Genomic DNA, 24,719 nt, shown 5'->3' on the forward strand with positions numbered 1-24,719 from the left:
TGAAATACGAGACGCGAAAACTACGATAGGTTTTCCCAGAAAAACTATTTAAAAGCTAAGCGCAGCAAATAAGTACAAAAACGCTTTATACAAACAGTACTCGCTGCTGCTGGTGCTCTCGCTCTGGCTGTCACAAGACAACTGCTGATTCAAGTGACTAGTGGCTAACGGCCGCGAAACAAACAAAAAATGGTTTTAGGGCGCTTTCTGTTCTAAACGATCAAGAAAACACTAAGAAATCTAACACGAAAACTACGTAAAGTTTTATCAAGAACTGTTAGTTACTATGCAGAGCAGATAAACACAAATGGGCATCCATCAGCTCAATGTTGATGATGCCATATCCTGAACCATTTGGTTTCTGATGAGTTTTACCGGTTCAAACCTGCTGCATAATTTCCACTATGCATCCCACGCTGTCAGTCGCCCCCAGCATCATTCTTTGACTGTATGTGACCAAAGAAACTAATCATTCAGTTGTGTATTCATAGCCAAGATGTCCAGTTCCAGCTTGATACCAGGGCTTCTGTTACATTGAGCAAAGGGTGCATGTTTGAAAAGCTTGGCTCCCCATATCTCAAAGCTCCAACACAGGCCCTAACCATGTATAACGGGGATTACATCACTATTCTCAGCACTTTTCTTCTACAGATGCAGTACAAATCTCAATCAAGGCAGTTCCAGTCATAGTGCTTCACTCTTCCCACAGTCCTAACATTTTTGGTTTCAAAGCCTTTGACAGCTTCAGCCTCCAAATCTTGGAAAATGTGGTAATGATCAATTCCTGCATTCCCCACAACAACATCACAAAGCTCTATGACAAACACCATCAGTTTTTTGAGGACTTAATGGGTAAGGCAAAAGAATTTTTCAGTCACATTGAATTGCAAGATACAGCATAGCTGTGATCAAAGCACAAGATGTCCCCCACGCAATTCAGGAGGAGATTTCAGCAGAGTTGAGGAAGATGCAGAATCGGGGGGTTATCACATCAGTATCTGCCAGTCAACGGGCATCACTCCTTGTCATAGTCAGAAAACCCAATGGACAACTTCACGTTTGTGCAGATTTTAAGTTCACCATCAATACACGATTTGCTGTCAATTGGTACACGCTCCCTCACCCCAAACAATTAATTAACAAATTACAAGAGGACATGTTCTTCTTATCTTCTTGTCAGATCATATGTGGCATTTGATTCTTCTGAGGAAGCTTGCTTTCACATTGACCATACTGATGAAGATATCGTGATTGCCATTCTGATTGACCACCATCAAATGGTACCATCCACCTCCTTTGCTAATTTATTCAGTCATGCTGGTCTGCAGATATGAAGCTACTTCCCAGTGAGTTTCTTCAGCCTTGGTCTTTCCAATAGGATTCCTGTTTGTACCAAATGCAGTTGTGCTCTTACACGCACTGTAAAGCAGACCCAAGAGCTGATTCCTGCATCTCTGCAACAGCAGGTGTTCGAATTACTTCACAAAGGGCATTGGGGTATCGTCCATAGGAAGCAAGTGGCCAGGGGGCACTGCACATGGCTGGGGCTGGACAGGGGCATTGAATGAATGATTGCATATTGCAAGGAATCCACAGAGAATCTGCCTGCTGCTTGTCAATAGTTTTTCAACTGACCCTAACTGGACAATGCCCGGCAATGGCTTGAAATCAATTTCACAGGTGCATTTTGGGGTTTGCAGTGGCTTATTGTAGTAGACACTTTTTCAACTTTCCTATAAATTCCACAATATCAGTGAGCATAATTTGAGCTTTAGCAACTATACTCTGCCAAGACAGATTAACAACAACCATTGTATTAAATAATGGCCCACAATGGACTTCAACAGGATTTGCATCTTTCTGTAAGGCCAACAGCATCACCCACATCAGATCACAATCCTTCTTACCCTGCCTCTGGTCCAGACCTTCCCATCACTGCTGTGGCTCTTCACAGTACACCACCACTACCACTTGAGTCATTAGGGGGAGGGAGGCAAGGAAGAGTGTGGTATCGTCATTTCCTACATTATGGCATACGCCACCTCATAATCACAGGTCACATGTCAGGCAGTTCACAGCCAGCAGATACATTTCATGTGCAGTGCAGCCCACCCATAGACCACAAGCACAGTCCCTGTACTTAGCTGCCTCTGTTGCGTCACAGCAAGACTGGCCGGTGTGCCCTCACAAAACAGATACCCCCTGATACAGCTCCAAGCATGATGTGCCATGCCACTGCAGGCTTACCAGTGGCAAGCATATTCATACTCTGCCAAAGCTTTATAAGTCACAGGACACCACACGCCAGCAGTCTCACCCTGGGCTATGCATTCGTTGTTACCTTGATGCCTCACTACTTGGATCACCCTTGTCTGGACTTTGAATCTTCTTGGAACTGGACTTTCTTGGGATTTCTACTACTCAGCAATCTGTTTACCAGATTCATCCATAGTCTTTGCTAATCATCATACCAATGGCAGCACTAGTCCAGTTATTGAAATTATGTATATTTCTGTTTCTGCCTTCACTTGTGGAGGAATAAGCTGTGTTGCTTACTGACGGCTGCTGTTATTTGTTGTACCTTAATTTACAAATATACCACCATTCATCCTTGTTCTGGATGGCAACACTCATACCAGGGCTGTTAATCAAATAAGGTGGTGACCATAGCACAAATCAGAACCAAAATTACACCCAAAGCATCACCTATAAATACCAGGAATTATTGCTTATAAGCCAAATTATGAGCAAGGGTATTACTCACAAGGTTTTTTTTTTTTCCTCACATCTCATCACTATTGAAGAAAAAGGTGCAATGAGAAGGGCAAATGGTGTAAAGTAATTGTTAGTAATTAGAACAGTTTTCTACCTTGGTATCAGAAGTGGTCATTTGGAAATGCAGAACTAATCATGAGAGAAGCAACTACCAAAAGTGCTTCTCGGTGACATACAGGACCAACATTGGGCATCATGTATGAGGAACTATAAACAACCTCTGGAAGCACGACTCACGGCAGCTGTGAGCTGTGAGTACCAGGCGTGAGTCGTGCTTCGGTAGCTCAGTTGGTAGAGCACTTGCCCGCGAAAGGCAAAGGTCCCGAGTTCGAGTCTCGGTCGGGCACACAGTTTTAATCTGCCAGGAAGTTTCATATCAGCGCACACTCCGCTGCAGATTGAAAATCTCATTCTGGAAACCTCTAGAAGTTGTTGGTTGAATACTGAGTGATAAAGGACACATTCAGAACACTGTCTAACCCATTCCTGTGGCATTCTTTACATTTCAGAGAGATGTCTTTCTCCTATAGAATAATAATTGTGCACATACGTCTTGCATTACATGATCTGTTCTATACAATGCTGTTCAACTGCTCTGGCCAGCTTGATCCACAGACCTGCCCCCAATGAGTCTGTTTGGGACATGGTAGGATTATGTGTGGTCTGCTGTGGATTACCTGTAACATCCCCTGCTATAATGCAATAACACAGGGAAGTAATGTGGAAGACATGAAATGACACAATTTCAGAGACTTCACTGGTCTCATTCAGATATGATTATTATGTTTATAGACTGAAGCAGTGAGTGAAAATTTGTACCAAGGCCAGGAATCAAACCTGGGTCTCCTGCTTGCTAGGCAGATGTGTTAGCCACTAAGCACACTTGGCACAGTTAACACAACTGCACATATTACCCTGGCATGCCCCCCTCCTCGATCCAAAGTCTCACTGCCACCCCAGTCTACTTTAAATTCCCCCTTACACTTGAAAAGAATTGCCATTGCTTCCCATGTTGTGGAATAGCACCTCAGCATTGAACATAAATGGAGGTTAAAGCCTGAAACCCAGGCGCAGGCACTTATACGAATAAAATGACACAATTTCAGATACTTTACTGGTCTCATACAGATATGAATTTTATGTACATAGACTGAAGTGATGAGTGGAAATTTGTAACAAGGCTGGGTATTGAACCCGAGCCTCCTGCTTACTTTGTAGGTGTGTTACCCACTAAGCCACCTTGGCACAGCAGCTTACACAACTGCACGGATTACCCTGAGGTGCCTCACACCTCAATCCAAATTCTCACTGCCACCCGAGTCTACTTTAAATGCCCCCTTACACATGAACTGCTGTGACAAAGTGTCTTAGTGGCTAACATACTTGCCCAGTAAGAAGAAAACCTGCCTTTGATTCCCAGCCTTGGTATGAATTTCACTGTTGCTTCAGTCTATATACATAAAAATGAGAAACACTCTCTCCCGAGATGATGACTCTCTACTGTTATATATTTCCATGTACCATCAGTTGTCGGTAAGCAGTTGCCTGTCCTTACTTTGGTATATTATTCACAACCTACACTACACATAAATAAACAATTTATGTGGATAACTCTCATTCAGAATGTTTATTTTTCATTTGCCTCTAGTGTGTGATTTTTTTTTTGGGGGGGGGGGGGGAGTGGGAGGGGGGGGGGGCGGAGTGGAGCAGAGTGGAGAAACAGGCCCCATCTCCCTCTCATGGGGATGGCAGCCTACATCTGTGTTCTGTGCTTCTATGAAAGCAGAACTGCACAATGGTTATGTTGTGGGGGTCGTACTCAAACCCGATTGTGGGCCAAGATTAGTCTATTCACTTATTTCAAAATTTAAAAAAAAGAAAACAACGACCAATGTACAACACAAATCAAAGAGTAGTACACGAAGCATTTGGTACTGGCTACAGCGCAATTGTTTGCTGAGGTTGCTAGTTCTATAAACACTGTAGTTCATGTGTCGCCTCTACTAGTTACTTACACACTTACACAACCGTAGTTCAAAACACCCTCCATCTTAAACTGCCACACTAAAGTGTCCACATACCCGATGCTGAAGGAATGGTTGTAAGTATTTGATTATGAGTACTTTTGGACTATCCTTACTCTAGCCATGAAATACCCTATGTTCATATGCTATATCAAATAAAGCCATATAGACACTTAGGTAAAATCAAATAACGGAAAATCTAGGATGGAATGACAACAATATGGAAAAGGTAAATTGGTGCACATAGAGAAAGTGTCAAGTGGCAGACAGATACACTGAAAAAATACTCCTAGAAATTGTTAGCTATCAGTCTAACAAGGAAACATCATTAACTTGACCTCATATTTTATGCAGAAAAAAGGACACTTGCAAGATAGCCCCAGCAATCAATCCTGTGTGAAAATTCGGCCCATAATTCTGTCAGTATGCAGTTCTGACCTTCTTAAAGTATAGTTGGCGCCTTCACTTTGAACATTTTTGTGTTGTGATTCACAAATGCAATGTAAGTGAATGAAATTAATTAGTGAGTCATTAAAGAAGCAGCATAGCCAATCTAATTATTAAAATCACTTTTGTGCTTTATTTTCTTTGAATTTTAAAGATGATACTGCCAAAGTGAAGTACATTTACAGCAGATGTCCTATTATTCAATGTGATTGGCATTGTATTATTGCATTTTAAACTGAAGATCATTAACTTCATCGTTGTCATATTGTGAGTGTTCTCCAACTGGTGCCATTTCTGACTTCTCATTCCCATCTGTGCAGTTCAGAAAATCTGGTGTTGGTGGTAAGAATCCAGACATACAGAATGTGAAGCAGTCAAGCACATCATTTTGGGTGGCAATCTCAGCCAACTGAGCAGTTCAGCTGTCTCTTGACTATAGTTTGGCAGTGGTTGTTCATGTGGACAAACACTTCGTTAGTTGTCATGCTTGTGTATAATGCAGCAACAATGGTTACACTTAAGTCAGTAGATAACATGGCTGCTTTCAGAGGGGTTCTGCCTTTGATGAGGTATGAGATCCCTGTGACAAGACTGGTGTAGTTGGTAGTTAAAGGATAAATGAAACAGGTCTAGCATCTAGATCTACTGCAAGGATATGAGCCATGGGGTAAAAGCTTGGGAACAGGGGTGGAATAAGGACGGACTTGGATATTGCATGGCTTAGGTGGGTGGCAGAATACCACTGTTGGAGAGTGAAGAGGATAGTGGGACAGATATTTCTCATTTCAAGGAATGATGAGAGGTAGTTGAAACCTTGGTGGAGAATGTGGTTAGGTTGCTGCAGTCCTGGGCAGTACTGAGTCACAAGGGGGATGCTTCTCTATGGCTGGACACTGGGTACATGGAAGGTGGTGGGTAACAGGTGAAACTAGATGTGAGAGCTGTGTCTGGACAAGGTTGGGAGGATAATTTGAGTCTGCAAAAGCCTGAGTGAGACCCTTGGCATATTTGAAGGAGGACTGCTTATTATTACAGATGTGATGGCCATGGATGGCTAGGTTGTATAGAAGTGGCTTTTTGGTGTGGAGTGGTTATCAGCTGTTGAAGTGGACATATTTTTGGTGGTTTGATGTGGATAGAGATATAGACACAGCCATCTTTTTTCAATGTGCCCGTTTGTCACTCAATGCCTCTCCTATGTGATAAGTAGCGATCTATCCTTTTCATACTATAGGTACCTAGACATATAGACATATTGACACATTGATGGTTAAAGAAGAAGGGGGGGAGAGGGGGGAGGGAGACAGAGAGAGAGGGAGAGAAAAGAGAGAGAGAGAGAGAGAGAGAGAGAGAGAGAGAGAGAGAGAGAGAGAGAGAGAGAGAGAGAGCGCGCGTGTTATTTCCATCTAGCTCTGTCCACTGAAGGTAAACAGTGATAATGATAGGAATGTAAATACATATTTTTATAGCATAATATACAATGAAATGATAAAGACAATGAAAATAGCAAAAAATTGCACTGCATTTTATTAATATCTGAAATACAAGCTAGTTGTTTAACTTAAAAAAAGTACTTTACCAGATGGGCAGGCAGGACATGGTGGATAATTTGCTCCTGGTGGATCAGCACAGCCCATATCGACACTATATGGAATTCCAAGATAAGTCTGGAAGCCTTTATCCAGAGGATGATGACCAGATTGTGTACTGAGGTGCCATTTTCCTGTAAAATGTTTCTTTATTCACTATTTTTGGGTTGTTTAAAATTAAGAGCTAGTTATATTACAAACATCAAACACTTATCGAAAAGCAATCATACCTAGAATGGTATGAGGATGCAGAAGGCAATGGAAACCACTGCATGAAAGAAACATAACATGTATCCACAGAACATGTGGCCTGTAATTTAAAGAGTGTCTTGATGATCTCTGAATTGGCAGAAGATCCCTGAATAGTCCCCCATGCGGATCAACAGGAGGTGACTACAAAGGGGGAGTTGACCATGAGAAAAAGCAAGAATAACCAATGAGAGGATAACGTTCTACGAGTCAGGTTGTGGAATGTAAGAATCTTGAATGTGATAGGGAAGCTATACAATCTGAAAAGGGAAATGCAGAGGCTCAATTTAGATACAGCAGGGGAATGGAAATGGAAAAAAGACCAGGATTTCTGGTCAGATGAGTATAGGGTAATATCAACAGCAGCGGAAAATGGTATAATGGGAGTAGGATCCATTATGAACATGATGATAGGTGTGTTACTGCAAACAGTTCAGAGATAGGGTTGTTCTTATCAGAATTGACAGCAAACCAACACTTACAATGATAGTTCAAGCATACATACCAACGTTGCAAGCTGAAGATGGAGGAGGGAGAAAAAGTATACCTGCATATTGAAAGGATAATATAGCACATAAAGGGAGATGAAAATCTAATAGTCATGGTGGACTGGAATGCAGTTGTAGGGGAAGGAGTAAACGAAAAGGTTACAGGAGAATATGGGCCTGGGACAAGGAATGAGAGAGGAGAAAGACTAATAGAGTCCTGTAATAAATTTCAGTTAGCAATAATGAATACACTGTTCAAGAATCACAAGAGGAGGAAATATACTTGGAATGATTTGGGAAGATTTCAGTTAAATCACATCTTCTGTGTGAGCAGATCAATTCTGTTGCATGAGTGGCTGCTTCTTAACAAAATCATTACTTATGTAGACAGAACTGTTATCTCCACAAGCTGCTGGTTCTCCATGTATGCTTGGTGGTCAATGCAAGATGTCATCTCCAAGTGCGAAATTTTCTAAGTCTGATGATTGCCAAGCATACATCAAGAACCAGGGGCTCAAGGAGACAACTGTTTCGTCTATATAAGCAATATTTTGTTAAGGATGCTTCAGTCTTCATGCTGTCGCTCGTGCAACAGCATTGATCTGTTCACACCGAAGATGTCTCATTATAGGAGATTCAGAAGTTTTTGTATGACTGTTTACAAGACTATCAACGATTTGGAGATTACCACAACTGGTGGTGTTGGAGTGCATGTTATATTGCAGGGTGCTTCTGTATTTTGTGGATGTGTACTGAATTTCACTTTTACCAAAGTAGATGCTGTGCAGAGTGGTAATGGTTGGTTAACTATTACAGAAGCGTAGTATAATGGGGAAAAAGTTAAAACAGTCCCAGGACTTGGGACTTTTAATAGTGGGGATGTCATTGTCTATCGTAGGCTTTTCTACAGAAAATGCTACACTATGTGATCAAAAGTATCCGGACACCTGGCTGAAAATGACTTACAAGTCTGTGGCACCCTCCACCGGTAATGCTGTAATTCAATATGGTGTTGGCCCACGCTTAGCCTTGATGACAGCTTCCACTCTCACAGGCATACATTCAGTCAGGTACTGGAAGGTTTCTTGGGGAATGGCAGCCCATCCTTCATGGAGTGCTGCACTGAGGAGAGGCATTGATGTCGGTCAGTATGGCCTGGCATGAAGACGGCTTTCCAAAACATCCCGAAGGTGTTCTATAGGATGCAGGTCAGGACTCTGTGCAGGCTAGTCCATTACAGGGATGTTATTGTCGAGTAACCACTAAGCCACAGGCCGTGCATTATGAACAGATGCTCAATCATGTTGAAAGATGCAGTCCCCATCCCCGAATTGCTCTTCAACAGTGGGAAGCAAGAAGATGCTTAAAACATCAATGTAGGCCTGTGCTGTGATATTGCCATGCAAAACAACAAGGGGTGCAAGCCGCCTCCATGAAAAACATGACCACACTCCAACATCACCACATCTGAATTTTACTGTTGGCACTACACACACTGGCAGATGACGTTCACCAGGCATTCGCCATACCCACACCCTGCCATCAGATCGCAACATTGTGTACCATGATTCGTCACTCCACACAACCTTTTTCCACTGTTCAATCATCCAATGTTTACACTCCTTACATCAAACAAGGCATCGTTTGGCATTTACCGGCATGATGTGTGGCTTATGAGCAGCCGCTCGACCATGAAATCCAAGATTTCTCACCTCCTGCCTAACTGTCATAGTACTTGCAGTGGATCCTGATGCAGTTTGGAATTCCTGTGTGATGGGATGGATAAATATCTGCCTATTAAACATTACGACCCTCTCCAACAGTCGGCAGTCTCTTTCAGTCAACAGACGAGGTCCACCTGTATGCTTTTGTGCTGTATGTGTCACTTCACGTTTCCACTTGACTATCACATCAGAAACAGTGGACCTAGGGATGTTTAGGAGTGTGGAAATTTGACGTACTGTAGTGCTTCAAGAATTTCCACATAAATTCTAGAACCATTTGGCCTTCCTCCATCTCAAACCCATGATATTTTAAAATGAAGTACGAGAGAGATGAATCCGACCTACTGCGCACTGCATGTTTGTGTGTACAGGTCTAAAAACAGTCATTAGCAAAATGTGGATGCAGCAACTAAACGGCAGCTGACAAGAACCTGCTGTATGATCCACAGAGATTCAGTGTATGTGTAGAGAAGAGCCTGTACTATTCTTTGCTGTTCTAGTGACTGTGATGATTGTTAAGGACAAATGAAGAAATGAGATTTGACTTTTAAGTAATTCATGTGTTGGACTTGCTAGAAGCAGGACATGTTCATATTTTGTGGTGGTTCTTAAACCAACCCTGTTGTAAATGTGTCTTAATAAAGTATAATGTTTGGCCACTTGGTTTGTAACGCCGGAAATGCATATCCTCCTATTTTCATCTATTGTACTATTATTTTTTTCCTTGTTTTGTTACCTCAAGATATGACATTTCTGTCTCTTTATATATTGTAATTGTTTTACTGTTTGTATATATATATTTATGCACTTATGTCGATGTATAATTGGTTTGTTGTGTAAAGATTATTTGTATTTTTACGCTGGGTCTTGCCTAGGGAAAACTGCTATCGAACGATTATATCGATGGGTCGTGTGATGAATCAAAGTGTGTAGGATCTTTGGTAGTGTTAACTCTGCCGCGTGGAGCGCGGGCAGAGCGGTCGGTGTCTGGCGGGAGTAGCGAGTGGAGCAGGTGTGTTGTGTGACGCTCCCGCGAGTTGCCGCGCTTTCGGGGTTTGGCAGCATGTAATTGCGCTCGACTCGCAATGATAGTTTCTGACATGGTGTCGCAGACGGGAAGCATTAGTTGGCGCACATCAAGAGCCCGTTTCGCCTGGTGACCGTGTCGAGAAGAAGGCGCGCCAACATCCAACTTCTGCAACAGCGACGGCCGACAATGAGTGACTGTCGCCACCTCCTCGATCGATGGCTTCAAACCTTCAATCAACCAACAAGGAAGACTAAAAGCACGTAAAGTTTCAGAACTGTATGGCAGACCTCAGCTTTTCAAATTGTTCCATTTGCTTCGCAAAATTACAGCAACTTAGCATGAACCTTTGTTGCTCATTGTCCCAATTGCATTGCCAAGCAGGGTCCCTTCCTTTTCCGAAATGAACCCGAGTGTCGTTGAAATTCAAACGCCAGCATTAAAATAATATAATTAGATTTCACTGCTTTAATTTCAAAGTTCAGTAGCTGGCTACAATATTTAGGTTACACGAGCACAAATTTAGAGTGCGAGTTTTGTTAGCATATTTTAGCTTACCTGTGACTGCAGCTCAGCTTGGTACGTACTAAATTTTACTATTGTTAATAGTTCAGAATCATTTAATTCAAGTTCAAAGTTAAATCTCTTGTTTCTAAGTTGCGTAGAGTCAAGTTGCTTTTGAAATGATTGTTGAGGTAGTCCAAGACTAACCGTATTTTACTGGATTTCGATGTGCTTCAGAAAGAAAGCTCACTATTAACTTCAGTCACTAAATTAACTTTCGATTTTCCGGTTTTATTAATTCTTTTGCTAAATTAAGTCAGAGTGTAGCGAAATTTATTACTTCTGACAAACTTTCAGTTTTCACACTACACGTGTCAACCTTCAGTTGCCACGCTTCTAGTGTTAATTATATGTGTAATAACCTTTCTTTTTCAGTTACTATAGTAATTGTCCTTAGGACTGGCGACCGTGATTTCCCCCAAATCTCAAATATCTAATTACCGCTAGTTAATTGTTAACGTAACGGCCGCACATTTACTTTCTTTATTAACTTTACCCCTTTTCAAAATTAATTTCCACCAGTTTCATTTGCATTTTTCCTTTCATTTAGATGTAACCCTTTCCTCCCTCTTTACCGATAGATTAACTTCGGTGACGATTGCTTTTCCCAAATTTCCATTAGGTACACGCGGTTTAATTTTTCACTGTCATTAAGGTCGATAAGTGAGTGGGGAGGTTACACGTGGCGACCGTGACAGGACAATCTTCAGATTTGAGGTTGTTCTGGACACGAATTTTGCATTGTGCAAATGTCGTAACAAAGTACTGGTTACGAAATGGTCGATACGTCAGCGAGAATATTCGTGTGAGGAATCCTAATTAGAGTTGAGATTTTGCATTTATATTGAAAATTATTAAAATGAGTGAAGGCAACAATTACCAAAATTTGGTAGACTTGGATACGGAACAATCGGTCGAACAGTGGGAAACGCGCACAGCGGTACCCATTGTTCCGGGGCAGGCGGCTAGCATGAAAGATGCGACCGCCGAAACGCAACAAAGAGCAGAAATGGAATTCCAGGCTTTAGAAAATGTTTCGGAATCGGAAGTGAAAATCAAATCTGAATCCCTTGATGACGAATACGGGGGGGACAATGAAAGAAGAAGCCGCTACGGAAGTAAAACCGGTGGTTTCCGGGAATTTAACTGATTTATTGAATGTTTTGATTAACGAAATCAAGAGTCAATCGGCAGAAATTAAAGATCAGGCTGCCAAGCAAGAAGCTCAGGCTGCCGAGCAAGCAGCTCAGGCTGCCAAGCAAGTAGCTCTGTCTGAAAAAATTGAACGAATGCTAGACAATCAGAACAAAGCTATTAATGTTGTTAACAACAATATTGAAGTTGTTAACACAAAAGTTGATAAAATCAAAGACGATATTGTCGTGATTAATACCGAAATCGGTAACCTTAAACAGGAAATGATAGGCGTTCAGGCGGAAATTGCGAGCATAAATACTCGTTTTGATTCCGAAATTAGCAGAATCGAGAAAAGTGTAGGAGACGCAGTTGCTCCGATCATCGAGAATAAGGTGACGGAACAAATTCAATTAGTGAAAAAAGAGGATCAAAAGAAGGTGGAAACTTTCAAGGCTTTAGTATCCGAAGTAGATACCAAAGTGACGAAGCAGGCTAATACCTGCGAAGAACAAAAAAAGGAAGTAGAAACGCTTGCGACAACCACTTGCCAAGTAATTACGAGAGTGTCGGAATTAGAAAAGAAACTTGACGAAAAACAGAGCTATGTGCCAATCTGCGCACATAGTTCGGAATTGTTGACGAAAGAGGAGCGGTTCGATCCCTTGAAAAAAGGCGGTATACATGCGACGGATTTCATTAAAAATTGTGAAAGAGTTTTACCCAGATCATGGACTAATGAGAGAAAAATTAATGCGGTTATTGATGCGTTGGCTGGTGATGCCAAGCGTTGGGGCTTAAACCTCAACATTACGAACATGACTTTTGACGAGTTTAAAAATTTGTTTCTGGCTGAATACTGGTCAGAGCAAAAACAGCAAAGTGTCTGGCGCGAATTTGTCGTATCGAGGCCTTTCGATGCGAATTCGCGCGGTTCGATGAAGGAGTTTTGTGAGGGCTGGATCCGCAAGTTGGAATATTTGCGCGATCGCCGCACGGAATCCGAAATAGTCTGGGAACTCTACAAAAAGCTTCCAGATGATACAAAACGCTACGTAGGAAGCAATTACAGGACAATAAATGATTTCCTGGAAAGAGTGGAGGACGAGGACAATTGGCGCAATAATCGCGACAGTGGTAGAGGCCGTGGTAACAACAACGGGTACCACAGCAACCACACCAACGATAACCATGGGAATAATGCATACCGCAACCATGGCAGCAATAACAATAATGGTTCGGACCGTAATAACAATCGGTACAATGCAAATAATAACCGGAATGACGGAAACCAGTATCATACTAGCGTGATACGGGCTGCGCAGAATAGTAATAACGCCAGAGGGTGTGACCACCCGCCTCAGCAGTATCCGGGGAGCGTATCTGCTGGGACGAGACAGGGAAACCATTAGCCGCGCCGGTGAGGGGCCGACCGGGCGTGGAGAAATTTTGGCGGCCCAATAACAGGAGAAAACCCAGGTGTCGTCGTTATGAAAATTCCGTATGGAATAATCAACGGCGGGAGAGTGTGCCAGTGTTAGGAGAAAGGAGTGCGCCCACAAGTAGTAGATCAGCTGTAGACACGGCAGTAGAAAATACATTCACTGTCAGTGAGAACAATTTAAGTAGTGTTCCGGAAATCGATTATAAAGTGGCAGCTGTAATACCCACAGCGGAACTGGAGATTGAGTTTAAGAATGATTCGCAAGTGTTGAAAGAAGATCAGATGTCGGATAAAACGTCCGTCATCGAGCGAGGAGATGCAGAGAGGGATGAGGTCTGGTTAAGGCAGTTCGGTTGCTTATACGACGAACTAAGAGATTATAGGGGCCTGTACGGGAGAAGTGTTTATGAGGAGCGCGGGCAGGATTTGCCGCGTCTCGTCCCGCAGGAAGATAGTGATTGTGAAGTGATAGAAAGTTCTGGCCCTAACCGGCAGACTTTACTAGAAATAGTTGATGTTAATGGGGAGCACGAGCAAGATGCGTCGTGTTTCGTCCCGCAGGAGTTGAATGTTGAAGTAGTAACGGAAAGTTCTGGCCCTAACCGGCAGACTTTACCGAAAGTTGTAATGGTAGAAGTAGCCGACCCATCCGACGCGAACATCCAGTTTAAACATTGCGAGAGTATTAAGGAGAAAGATTACGAAAATTTTAGTGATAGCCGGACACGATTGGTAGAAAAGCACATAGATTACAGCGTGTATGAGGTTAGAGCTGACATTATACTGTCAGAAGATAACAGTGTGGGTTGCGCAGATCTAGAGGAAGTAATTGCAGATACTACTGGGCACATGTCTCCAGGTAGATTGGCAGATGAGATCAATCTGATTAAAGAGGAATCAACGAAGGTGACAATTAGTGAATTGATAGCAAAGTAACACTCACTAGTTGACGAGTTACAGGAAAAGGTTTCGGTATTGGAGGCGACGCTACAGACTAAGCCTCAGGACAAACGTGTTGAAATTAAAACTGTATGTGAACAGAGGCTGAAAAAGCCGCCAGATAAACCGGATTTAGGATCAAAGCCGGCTGGTTTTTTCTGGAATGACCTGGATATAGACGAGGATTTACTGTGGGAAAATAAAGAAACAGTCGAGGACAAGTGTAGACAGATAGTAGTGTCTGTTAATATGCACGACCTACAACTAAACGTGTTGATTGACACCGGTGCAGAATTGAGTGCTGTATCTGGGAAAATATTTGAGTTACTGAAAGACAGGCCTGGCATCGTAGTTATGCCAGTAACAGGAGTGAAAATTATCGGTGCTACTGGGAAGGCCAGTAAACCGGTCACAAAACAGATTTTTGTCAACTTCGAGATATGTGGGGCACGATTGAACAAGAGTTTGTCGTCGTGCCAGACTTAACTACGGAAGTAATTATCGGGTTAGATTGGCTGTTAAAGTACCGTGCAGTGATTAACTGCGAAAGCAAAACTTTGACATGTACGTCCCAAGATAAAACAATAGTAGTTAGTTTTGACGAGGCAGGAGACGGTGTGCATAGGCAATACCAGCCTATACACATTGTTAACTGGCCGAATGGTATTGACGTAGGTATGAATTTGAACTACTGTAATGTGAGGAATCTCGGCATTGACAATAGTGTAAAAAGTGAATTGGAAAGTATTGTAGACGGTGTGTCAAACGTAACACACGAACAAAGACGAGGCCTGTATGAAGTAATAATGAGGAATAAGAGTGTGTTTTCAGACAAACCGGGTCGTGTGGAAGGATATAAATGCAAGTTGCATGTAATTCCGCACGAACCATTCTTCGTGAGACCGTATGCTATACCGCTGTCCAAAAAGGAAGCAGTGCAACGGGAGATAGAAAAGATGATCGAATGGGGAGTGATTGAAAGAAGTACAAGTCCATACAATAACGGTTTGGTCATTGTAGCAAAACGGGATGGTAGTGTGCGTATTGTGATTGACGCACGCACGTTGAATAGGGTCGTTCAACGTGAAACAGACAGACCAGAGAGTATGGAGGAGATTTTGCAACGTTTTCATGACGTTAAGTTCATGACTAGCCTCGATCTGACAGCTAGTTACTGGCAAATAGAACTCGAAGAAGAATCTAGGCCATACACCGCCTTCTTGTTTGCGGGCAGGTGTTATCAGTATAGAGTACTGCCGTTTGGACTTATTATATCTGTGTCCGTATTCATCAGGGCCCTAGATAAAGTGCTAGGACCGGCTTTGAGTTAAAGATTAACTGTATATGTTGACGACCTATTGTTGGCCAATGCCACTTGGCATGACCATTGCGAACTGTTAGATGAAGTTTTTAGAGCATTGCGCCGTGGCGGAATGACTCTAAAGCTAAAGAAATGCGAATTTGTGAAGCAGGAACTGAAATTTTTAGGGCATGTAATTACCACTGCTGGTATTACGAAAGACCCAGAGAAACTAGAGGCAATAAGGAATTGTCCTCCACCCAAGTCTAGGAAACAGTTAAAAAGTTTTCTAGGGCTCACAGGATTTTACCGTAAATTTGTAAAAGGACAAGTGTTTAATGATGAAAATTTGAATAACCTCTTACGCAAAAATGTTCCGTTTGTGTGGACTGACGGGTGTCAGACCGCTTTCGAGAGATTAAAAGACGAGTTGTTAAGATCTAACATACTATTTCATCCTGATTTATCGCTACCCTTCCATCTGGGAACGGATTCGTCGAATTACGGGGTGGAGGTAGAACTGTTCCAAGAAGTTGGTAAAGGAGAGGATAAGGAACACCGGACGATAGCGTTCGCGAGTCGAACTTTATCAAAAAGTGAGCGAAACTACACGATTTCTGAGAAAGAGTGTCTCGCTATCGTGTGGGGATTCAAGAAGTTCAAGGGTTACCTATGGGACCGTAAGGTGATTATTCATACGGACCATAAGGCGCTCACTTATCTGAAGGATTGTAAACTACTTCACGAAAGACTGACTAGGTGGTCGCTGTATTTACAGCAATTTAACTATGACATCTGTTACGTAAAAGGGACCGACAATTGCGTAGCGGATGCGCTGTCGCGGTTGCCCGAGTCTAATCAAGGTCTATTGAAAGATGAGGCAGATGGAGTGGTCAAATTGTACTATTTTAAAGAAGTTGAGGGACGTAAATTAATAATGAACATTTGTAAGAATCTACGTCGTCATCAGAACGAGGATGGTTGTTTAAATATGGTGAAAACCCGATATGATGAAAAGAGTCCAGAAGGAGAGAAATTAAGGAAGTATTACAAGATATACGATCATATCTTGTACATATGTAAGGGTGAAGATAGTAATATTTGGCGGGTATGCTGGCCCAGCAAATACGTCACGGAAATAATAGACTACTACCATTTGGCGTATGGTCACTGTGGACCAAAGAAATGTACGGAAAAGCTGAGTGAAGTAGTGCATTTCAACAACATGTTAAAACGAGTTACTGACAGAGTGAAAACTTGCGATTTATGTCAGAAGGTGAAGGTTACCAACTGTACGAGTCGTGGTCCTAAGCAAAGTATAGGGCCTAACGACACCTTTGAGTTACTGTGCGTGGACTTGTACGGACCTTTGCCCAAGTCATCAGGAAACTTTGCCTACATTTTAGTAGTGCTAGAAGCTTTTTCCAAGTTCATCAAACTATACCCGATTAGGAAAGCTACAGCCAAAGCGGTCTATAGCAAGCTTGTGAACGATTATTTTGTTCATATTGGCAAGCCCAAGGCGATTCTATCAGACAATGGGGCACAATTTACTTCTAAGTTGTGGAATGAAGGCATGGAAAGTAATGGGGTCGAGGTGATCCATATTTCAGCTTATTGTCCGGCTGGGAATCCCGCTGAGAGGTATATGCGCGAGCTAGGCCGACTTTGCCGTACCTATTGCCATCACAACCATAGGGCACGGGGCAAATATGTAGCAGTATTTGAGAGAATTATGAACACCTTGAGACATGAATCTACGGGATTTTCTCCAGAGGAAATCCTGTTGGATGACAGAAGTAACAGTTTAGTGGAAGAGGTAATCAAATTCCCTCCACGGATTGACATTAGTATTGGTGTGAAAAAAGATCGTTTGCGAGAAGTAATGAAGCTAAAAGCTGATGCTCGCATACGTCGTCATGACGCTAAAGCGCGTTTTGCTAAGTTTGCAATCGGAGACTTAGTACTTGTAAAAGCTCATGAGAAATCGAGCGAGATAGACAATGAAATCTCTAAATTTAAGTTTGTTTATAATGGACCATATAAAGTCATTGGTATACCTCACACAAATGCTTATTGCTTAGAGTATCCAAGCTCTGGAAAACGATTAGGTATACGGAATATAGTAGACTTGAAATTGTACCAACCTAGGATCGATTAATACCACACAATGCGTAATTTGTACAATATGTAAATATAGAGTGTAAGATTTAAGGTTTGCTAGATTGCCATGCTTTTGCCTGACCAAGAGGACATTAACGAAGTTGTAATTAATAAGTAATTAATTTTGACTAAATGATTTAAGAGAAAGTGATTATTTATCAATTGAAAAACCCAAGCTGCTAGTTTAAGTTTTCAGCTGAGTCACAGTAGATTAAGCAATGTAAATATGATTTTGTAACTAGCTGTAAGATTTCATGAATATGTGTTTTACTAGTCATTGCCGATGTACTTAGACGGTGTTTTAAGTTTCAGGCTAGTACATGCGTGTGATGATGGACAGTGTTGAGTTATCCACTGTGATAGTGTTAATGGACTCCTTGAGATTACTCGGGAGTGAGTTTTTCCCTAAGAATTCAGTGAAACGGACGTTCTGGAAATGCCGTTACACAGGCGAGTGAGATCAAGCGTGCCGCACAGGCGGGCGCAACAATACTGGCGAGGCGGTGCCGCTGTCGGCTCTTGTGCCGCTGTCGGCATTCTTTGTACTTTCGAGTACGGAAGGCGGAATTGTTTTTCTTCCCGGACAGATGATGTGAAAGAATTCTGCTGTCAATACTTATGTTTTTTGCGATCTACTGAATATTATTTTCTTGTTTAGCATTAAGTGGACTCTCATGGCAAGCGTATTAATTACGAAAAGGTTACATAAAATGTGTATTCTATGTAATTAATAATTAATTTGCGTATTTTGATCTACCTGTTTTTATGACCATGTACTCTGATTAATTTTGTAAATAGTATTCCATTTCATGATAGTGTTACGGATTTTGACGATTTTGGAATAGCTAAACCATTTTCTATATCTTCTATGAATTTTAATATGTAGTCAATCTGTTTTATTTTGTGCAAGATGACAGAGTGGAATAAGATTAGGAGTGTCTCCACTCAATTATTATGGTCTAAAAATTGATTTATGATTAATTAGACGAATGCTAAATTTTGTTGATGTTTCGAGCATATGCATTTCCGCTGTTTCTTTTTTGGGACATTTTCTGAGTCTGTTTACGTTACACGAAGATCCTCAGACAATGTGGGGCACGTGTAACGCCGCAAATGCATATCCTCCTATTTTCATCTATTGTACTATTATTTTTTTCCTTGTTTTGTTACCTCAAGATATGACATTTCTGTCTCTTTATATATTGTAATTGTTTTACTGTTTGTATATATATATATTTATGCACTTATGTCGATGTATAATTGGTTTGTTGTGTAAAGATTATTTGTATTTTTACGCTGGGTCTTGCCTAGGGAAAACTGCTATCGAACGATTACATCGATGGGTCGTGTGATGAATCAAAGTGTGTAGAATCTTTGGTAGTGTTAACTCTGCCGCGTGGAGCGCGGGCAGAGCGGTCGGTGTCTGGCGGGAGTAGCGAGTGGAGCAGGTGTGTTGTGTGACGCTCCCGCGAGTTGCCGCGCTTTCGGGGTTTGGCAGCATGTAATTGCGCTCGACTCGCAATGATAGTTTCTGACATGGTGTCGCGGACGGGAAGCATTAGTTGGCGCACATCAAGAGCCCGTTTCGCCTGGTGACCGTGTCGAGAAGAAGGCGCGCCAACATCCAGCTTCTGCAACAGCGACGGCCGACAATGAGTGACTGTCGCCACCTCCTCGATCGACGGCTTCAAACCTTCAATCAACCAACAAGGAAGACTAAAAGCACGTAAAGTTTCAGAACTGTATGGCAGACCTCAGCTTTTCAAATTGTTCCATATGCTTCGCAAAATTACAGCAACTTAGCATGAACCTTTGTTGCTCATTGTCCCAATTGCATTGCCAAGCAGGGTCCCTTCCTTTTCCGAAATGAACCCGAGTGTCGTTGAAATTCAAACGCCAGCATTAAAATAATATAATTAGATTTCACTGCTTTAATTTCAAAGTTCAGTAGCTGGCTACAATATTTAGGTTACACGAGCACAAATTTAGAGTGCGAGTTTTGTTAGCATATTTTAGCTTACCTGTGACTGCAGCTCAGCTTGGTACGTACTAAATTTTACTATTGTTAATAGTTCAGAATCATTTAATTCAAGTTCAAAGTTAAATCTCTTGTTTCTAAGTTGCGTAGAGTCAAGTTGCTTTTGAAATGATTGTTGAGGTAGTCCAAGACTAACCGTATTTTACTGGATTTCGATGTGCTTCAGAAAGAAAGCTCACTATTAACTTCAGTCACTAAATTAACTTTCGATTTTCCGGTTTTATTAATTCTTTTGCTAAATTAAGTCAGAGTGTAGCGAAATTTATTACTTCTGACAAACTTTCAGTTTTCACACTACACGTGTCAACCTTCAGTTGCCACGCTTCTAGTGTTAATTATATGTGTAATAACCTTTCTTTTTCAGTTACTATAGTAATTGTCCTTAGGACTGGCGACCGTGATTTCCCCCAAATCTCAAATATCTAATTACCGCTAGTTAATTGTTAACGTTACGGCCGCACATTTACTTTCTTTATTAACTTTACCCCTTTTCAAAATTAATTTCCACCAGTTTCATTTGCATTTTTCCTTTCATTTAGATGTAACCCTTTCCTCCCTCTTTACCGATAGATTAACTTCGGTGACGATTGCTTTTCCCAAATTTCCATTAGGTACACACGGTTTAATTTTTCACTGTCATTAAGGTCGATAAGTGAGTGGGGAGGTTACAGGTTGACTCGGACGAGTTCAAATATTTATATGAGAAATGGTGAATTTGGTTTTTGTGGAAGTTGACATATACCATGACTGAACTAAAAGCATTCTTTGAGTACCAAATTATTTCATGAGTAGAGAGAGAGTCTGATAAATTCCCTTAACCAGTATTATTCTTCAGAGAAGGAGTTTTTGGAGATTGACGCCGCTGGCTATCCAGAGAAGAAGATCAGCTGTGCATACCAAGTAAGTCAACCTATGAGAGAGAGGTGGGAAGTTTGCAAACCAGCTCCACATCACTTCTTGTCATCTAAAGCATTAGAGTACAGACATATGACACAAGTGACACCCAATCACGTGACCACATTCAAAATCCGTGAGTTCTGCGGAGTGCCCCATTCTGCTCTCTCATGATGTCTAATGACTCTTGGGGTTGCTGATATGGAGTCCTTGGCTGTAGGTGGCAGCACAGTGCACTTAATATGAAAAACGTATGCTTTTGGGGGTGTACAGATACTTTTGATCACATGGTGTATATATGCCTTCACTGATCAAAAATTAAATGCATTGAACAACCGAACATCTCCCATTTGGATACTTTGTGGTCTCTCAAAGGTTTTTGATTGTTTGAATCATGAAATTCTTCTAGAAAGCTTATGTATTGTGGTATAAGTGGGACAGTGCACAAATGGTTTAGTTCATATTTAACTGGAAGAATGCAGAAGGTTGAAATTAACAGTACAGATAGTCTGTGAAAACCAGCAGAGTCCTCTAACTGGGTAGGTATCAAGAACGGTGTCACATAGGGTTCAGTCTTGGGTCCCTTATTGTTCTTAATATACATTAATGACTTGCCATTCTATATTCATGAAGATGCAATGCTAGTTGTTTTTGCTGATGATACAAGCATAGTAATCATACCCAACAAGCAAGAATCAGCTGAGGAAATTGTTATTAATGTCTTTCATAAAATTATTAAGTGGTTCTCTGCAAATGGACTCTCAGTAAATTTTGAGAAAACACAATTCATACAATTCTGTACAGTAAATGGCATAACACCATCGATAAATATAGACTGTGAAGAGAAGCCTGTTTCTAAGGCAGAATACTCAAAATTTCTGAGTGTGTGCACTGATGAGAAGTTGAATTAGAAGAAACACATCAATGACCTGCTGAAATGGTTGGGTTCAGCTACTTATGCTATTAGCGTTATTGCAAATTTTCATGATAAACATATCCCTAAATTAGCCTACTATGCCTATTTTCATTCACTGATTTCATATGGCACATATTTTGGAGCAGTTCATCATTAAGAGAGAAAGTATTCATTGTACAAAAGCATGTAATTAGAATATAATTGGAGACCACCCAAGATCACCTTGCAAACATTTTTTTAAGGGACTCGGGATATTCACAGTACCTATGCAATACATATCTTCACTTATGAAATTTGTCATTAATAACCCATCCCAATTCGAAAATAACAGTGAAGTGCATAGCACAACACTAAAAAAAAGGATGATCTTCAACTATTCTGGGTTAAATCTCACTTTAGCGCAGAAAGGGGTGAATTATGCTGCCATAAAAATCTTCAGTCATTCGCCAAATAGCATTAAAAGTCTGACAGATAGCCAACATTTAAAAGCAAATTAAAAGAATTTCTGAATTAGAACTCCCTCTAGTCAACAGATGAATTTTTAGATATAAAGTAGTAACTGTAAAATAATAAAATAAAAATTAATTATTTTCTGTAATGAAAACTTACGTTAAAGTGACACATTCAACATCACTACGAAATATTGTGTTCACAATCTATGGAACAAGGATTAATTAATGTATGTATGTATGTACCTTTCAGATTGCAGAGGTATATAACAGAGATACTGGCAAATCCTACTTTATATCTACAATGCCATTGGTATTAATAACTAGGAATCATCTCAAAATTAATGAACAGGAAGGAGCTTGTATATGGATCATAGGAGATCTTGTATGTAAAAATATTAAACTTGTTGGTGATGTAACTCTTTATTATAGAAATTAAATAAAAAGTTTCCCTATTCCGTCCCCCCCCCCCCCCCCCCCAGGGAAAAAGTACACATCGCCAAAGGCTGAGAAGCGATTCTTCTTGGTGTTATAGCTCTCATGGACGCTCTGGGATGCTTTATGTGTAATGCACCTCTAGGTTCTCAATGAAGCTGAGGTTTAAGAGATAAGTCAGGAAGAATCAATATGCAAGGAAGTGGGATACAGAAGTACTATGGAATGACAAGATACACTTGAAGTTCTCAAAGGCTGTAGATACAGCAATAAAGAAAAACCCAGTAGGCAGTACAGTCAAAGAGGAATAAACAACTCTAAAAAGGGCAATCACAAAAGTTGGAAAGAAAAACATAGGTACAAGGAAAGGAAATTCAGGAATATGTAAATACAGGTCACTGAAGAATAAAATAAGCAGGAAGTACAGAGAAGCTAAGATGAAATTACTGCATGAAAAATGTGAAGAAATCAAAAAAGGTAAGGGTTGTTGGAAGGACTGACTCAGCATACAGGAAAGTCAAAACAACCTTTCATGAAATTAAAAGCAAAGGTGGTAACATTAAAATGGCAATGGCAATTCCACTATTAAATGCAAAGGAGAGAGCGAGTACACTGAAGGCCTCTGTGAGGGACAAGAATTGTCTGATGTGATAAAAGAAGAAACAGAGTTGATATAGAAAAGATAGGGGATCCAGTATTAGAATCAGAATTTACGAGAGCTTTGGAGGACTTAAGATCAAATAAGGCAGAATGGACAGATAACATTCCATTGGAACTTCTAAAATAATTGGGGGAAGTGGCAACAAAATGACTTTTCACATTGGTGTGTAGAATGTATGATCCTGGCAACATACCATCTGACTTTTGGAAAAATATCATCCACACAATTCCGAAGACTGCAAGAGCCGACAAGTGTGAGAATCATTGCACAATCAGCTTAACAGCTCATGCATCCAAGTCACTTACAAGAATAATATACAGAAGAATGGAAAAGAAAATTGAGGGTGTGTTAGATGATGATTGGTTTCGCTTTACGAAAGGTAAAGGCACCAGAGGCGCAATTCTGACATTGTGGTTGATAATGAAAGCAAGACTAAAGAAAAATCAAGACACATTCACAGGATTTGTTGACCTGAAAAAAGTGTTACTTGGAGACACTGTATTCTTGCACAACTGGATCAATGGGGTTTTCGAGTCCACCTTCCCATATTCATTCGATCTTTCCTGTCTCAGTGGTTTTTTCGGACCCGAGTTGGTGACACACTGTCTGATTGCTTTGAGCAAGAGAACGGTGTCCCCCAGGTCAGTGTTTTAAGCGTTACACCATGCTGGGATTCGACTGGCCACGGGTGCTTATCGGACCAGTCCCATACCCAGCCTCTGTGCTGAGGCTGGGGAACCGCCACTTACCATCTGGCGGCAGCTCCTCCTGGTGCGCCAGGCTTGTAAGTTTCTTCCAGCTCCCACCTCGCCTGCTCAACATCTTGTTGCTCATCCACCTCTGGACCACCTTTTTTCCCACCGTCCCCGGGCTACGTTGCCGTTTGGGATCTGTGTGCAATGTGTGCTAGAGTCCCTTGGTGTGGAGTCTGTACAACCCCAAATGCTGGGTTTTAACCACCTGCCACCCTGGTTACTGAAGAGGCCCAGAGTGATTTTAGATTTATTGCAATACAAGAGAGATTGCACTCCTGCCACCGTTTTTAATGCAGCCTTTTCTGCCATTTTACCTGAGCACCACGACTATGTAGCTGTTTTTACAGATGGGTCGAAACAAAGGGATTCCGTCGGTTGCTCTATTGTTTTTCCAAATCGTGTCCCCAAAGTCCGACTGCCTCAGACTTTTACTGTCTTTGATGCAGAATTGTCTGCGCTCCTGCGGGCACTGGAGCAGATGAGACATTCTTCCTGTCTTAAATTTCTTGTCTGTTCTGATTCACTAAGTGCCCTTCACTCATTGCAACGTTTGTATCCAACAGATAAAATAGTCCAGACCACCTAGGATGCCCTCCTCCAACTACAGCGATTGGGGAAGGTGGTGGCTTTCTGCAGGGTTCCAGGGCATGTCGGCATTGCTGGGAATGAAAGGGCAGAGCTCTCGGCTGAGGAGGCGTGTCTCG

At 41.5% G+C, this 24,719-nt stretch overlaps 1 pseudogene; it reads right to left on the minus strand.

Annotated features, from left to right (window-relative positions):
- Nucleotides 1-2,876: 2,876 nt before the first annotated feature.
- The window catches only part of LOC126456425 (arylsulfatase G-like), a 72,847-nt pseudogene continuing 51,004 nt past the window's right edge, over nucleotides 2,877-24,719 (minus strand).

Source organism: Schistocerca serialis, chromosome 2, assembly GCF_023864345.2.
Source record: "Schistocerca serialis cubense isolate TAMUIC-IGC-003099 chromosome 2, iqSchSeri2.2, whole genome shotgun sequence".
Taxonomy (NCBI): domain Eukaryota; kingdom Metazoa; phylum Arthropoda; class Insecta; order Orthoptera; family Acrididae; genus Schistocerca; species Schistocerca serialis.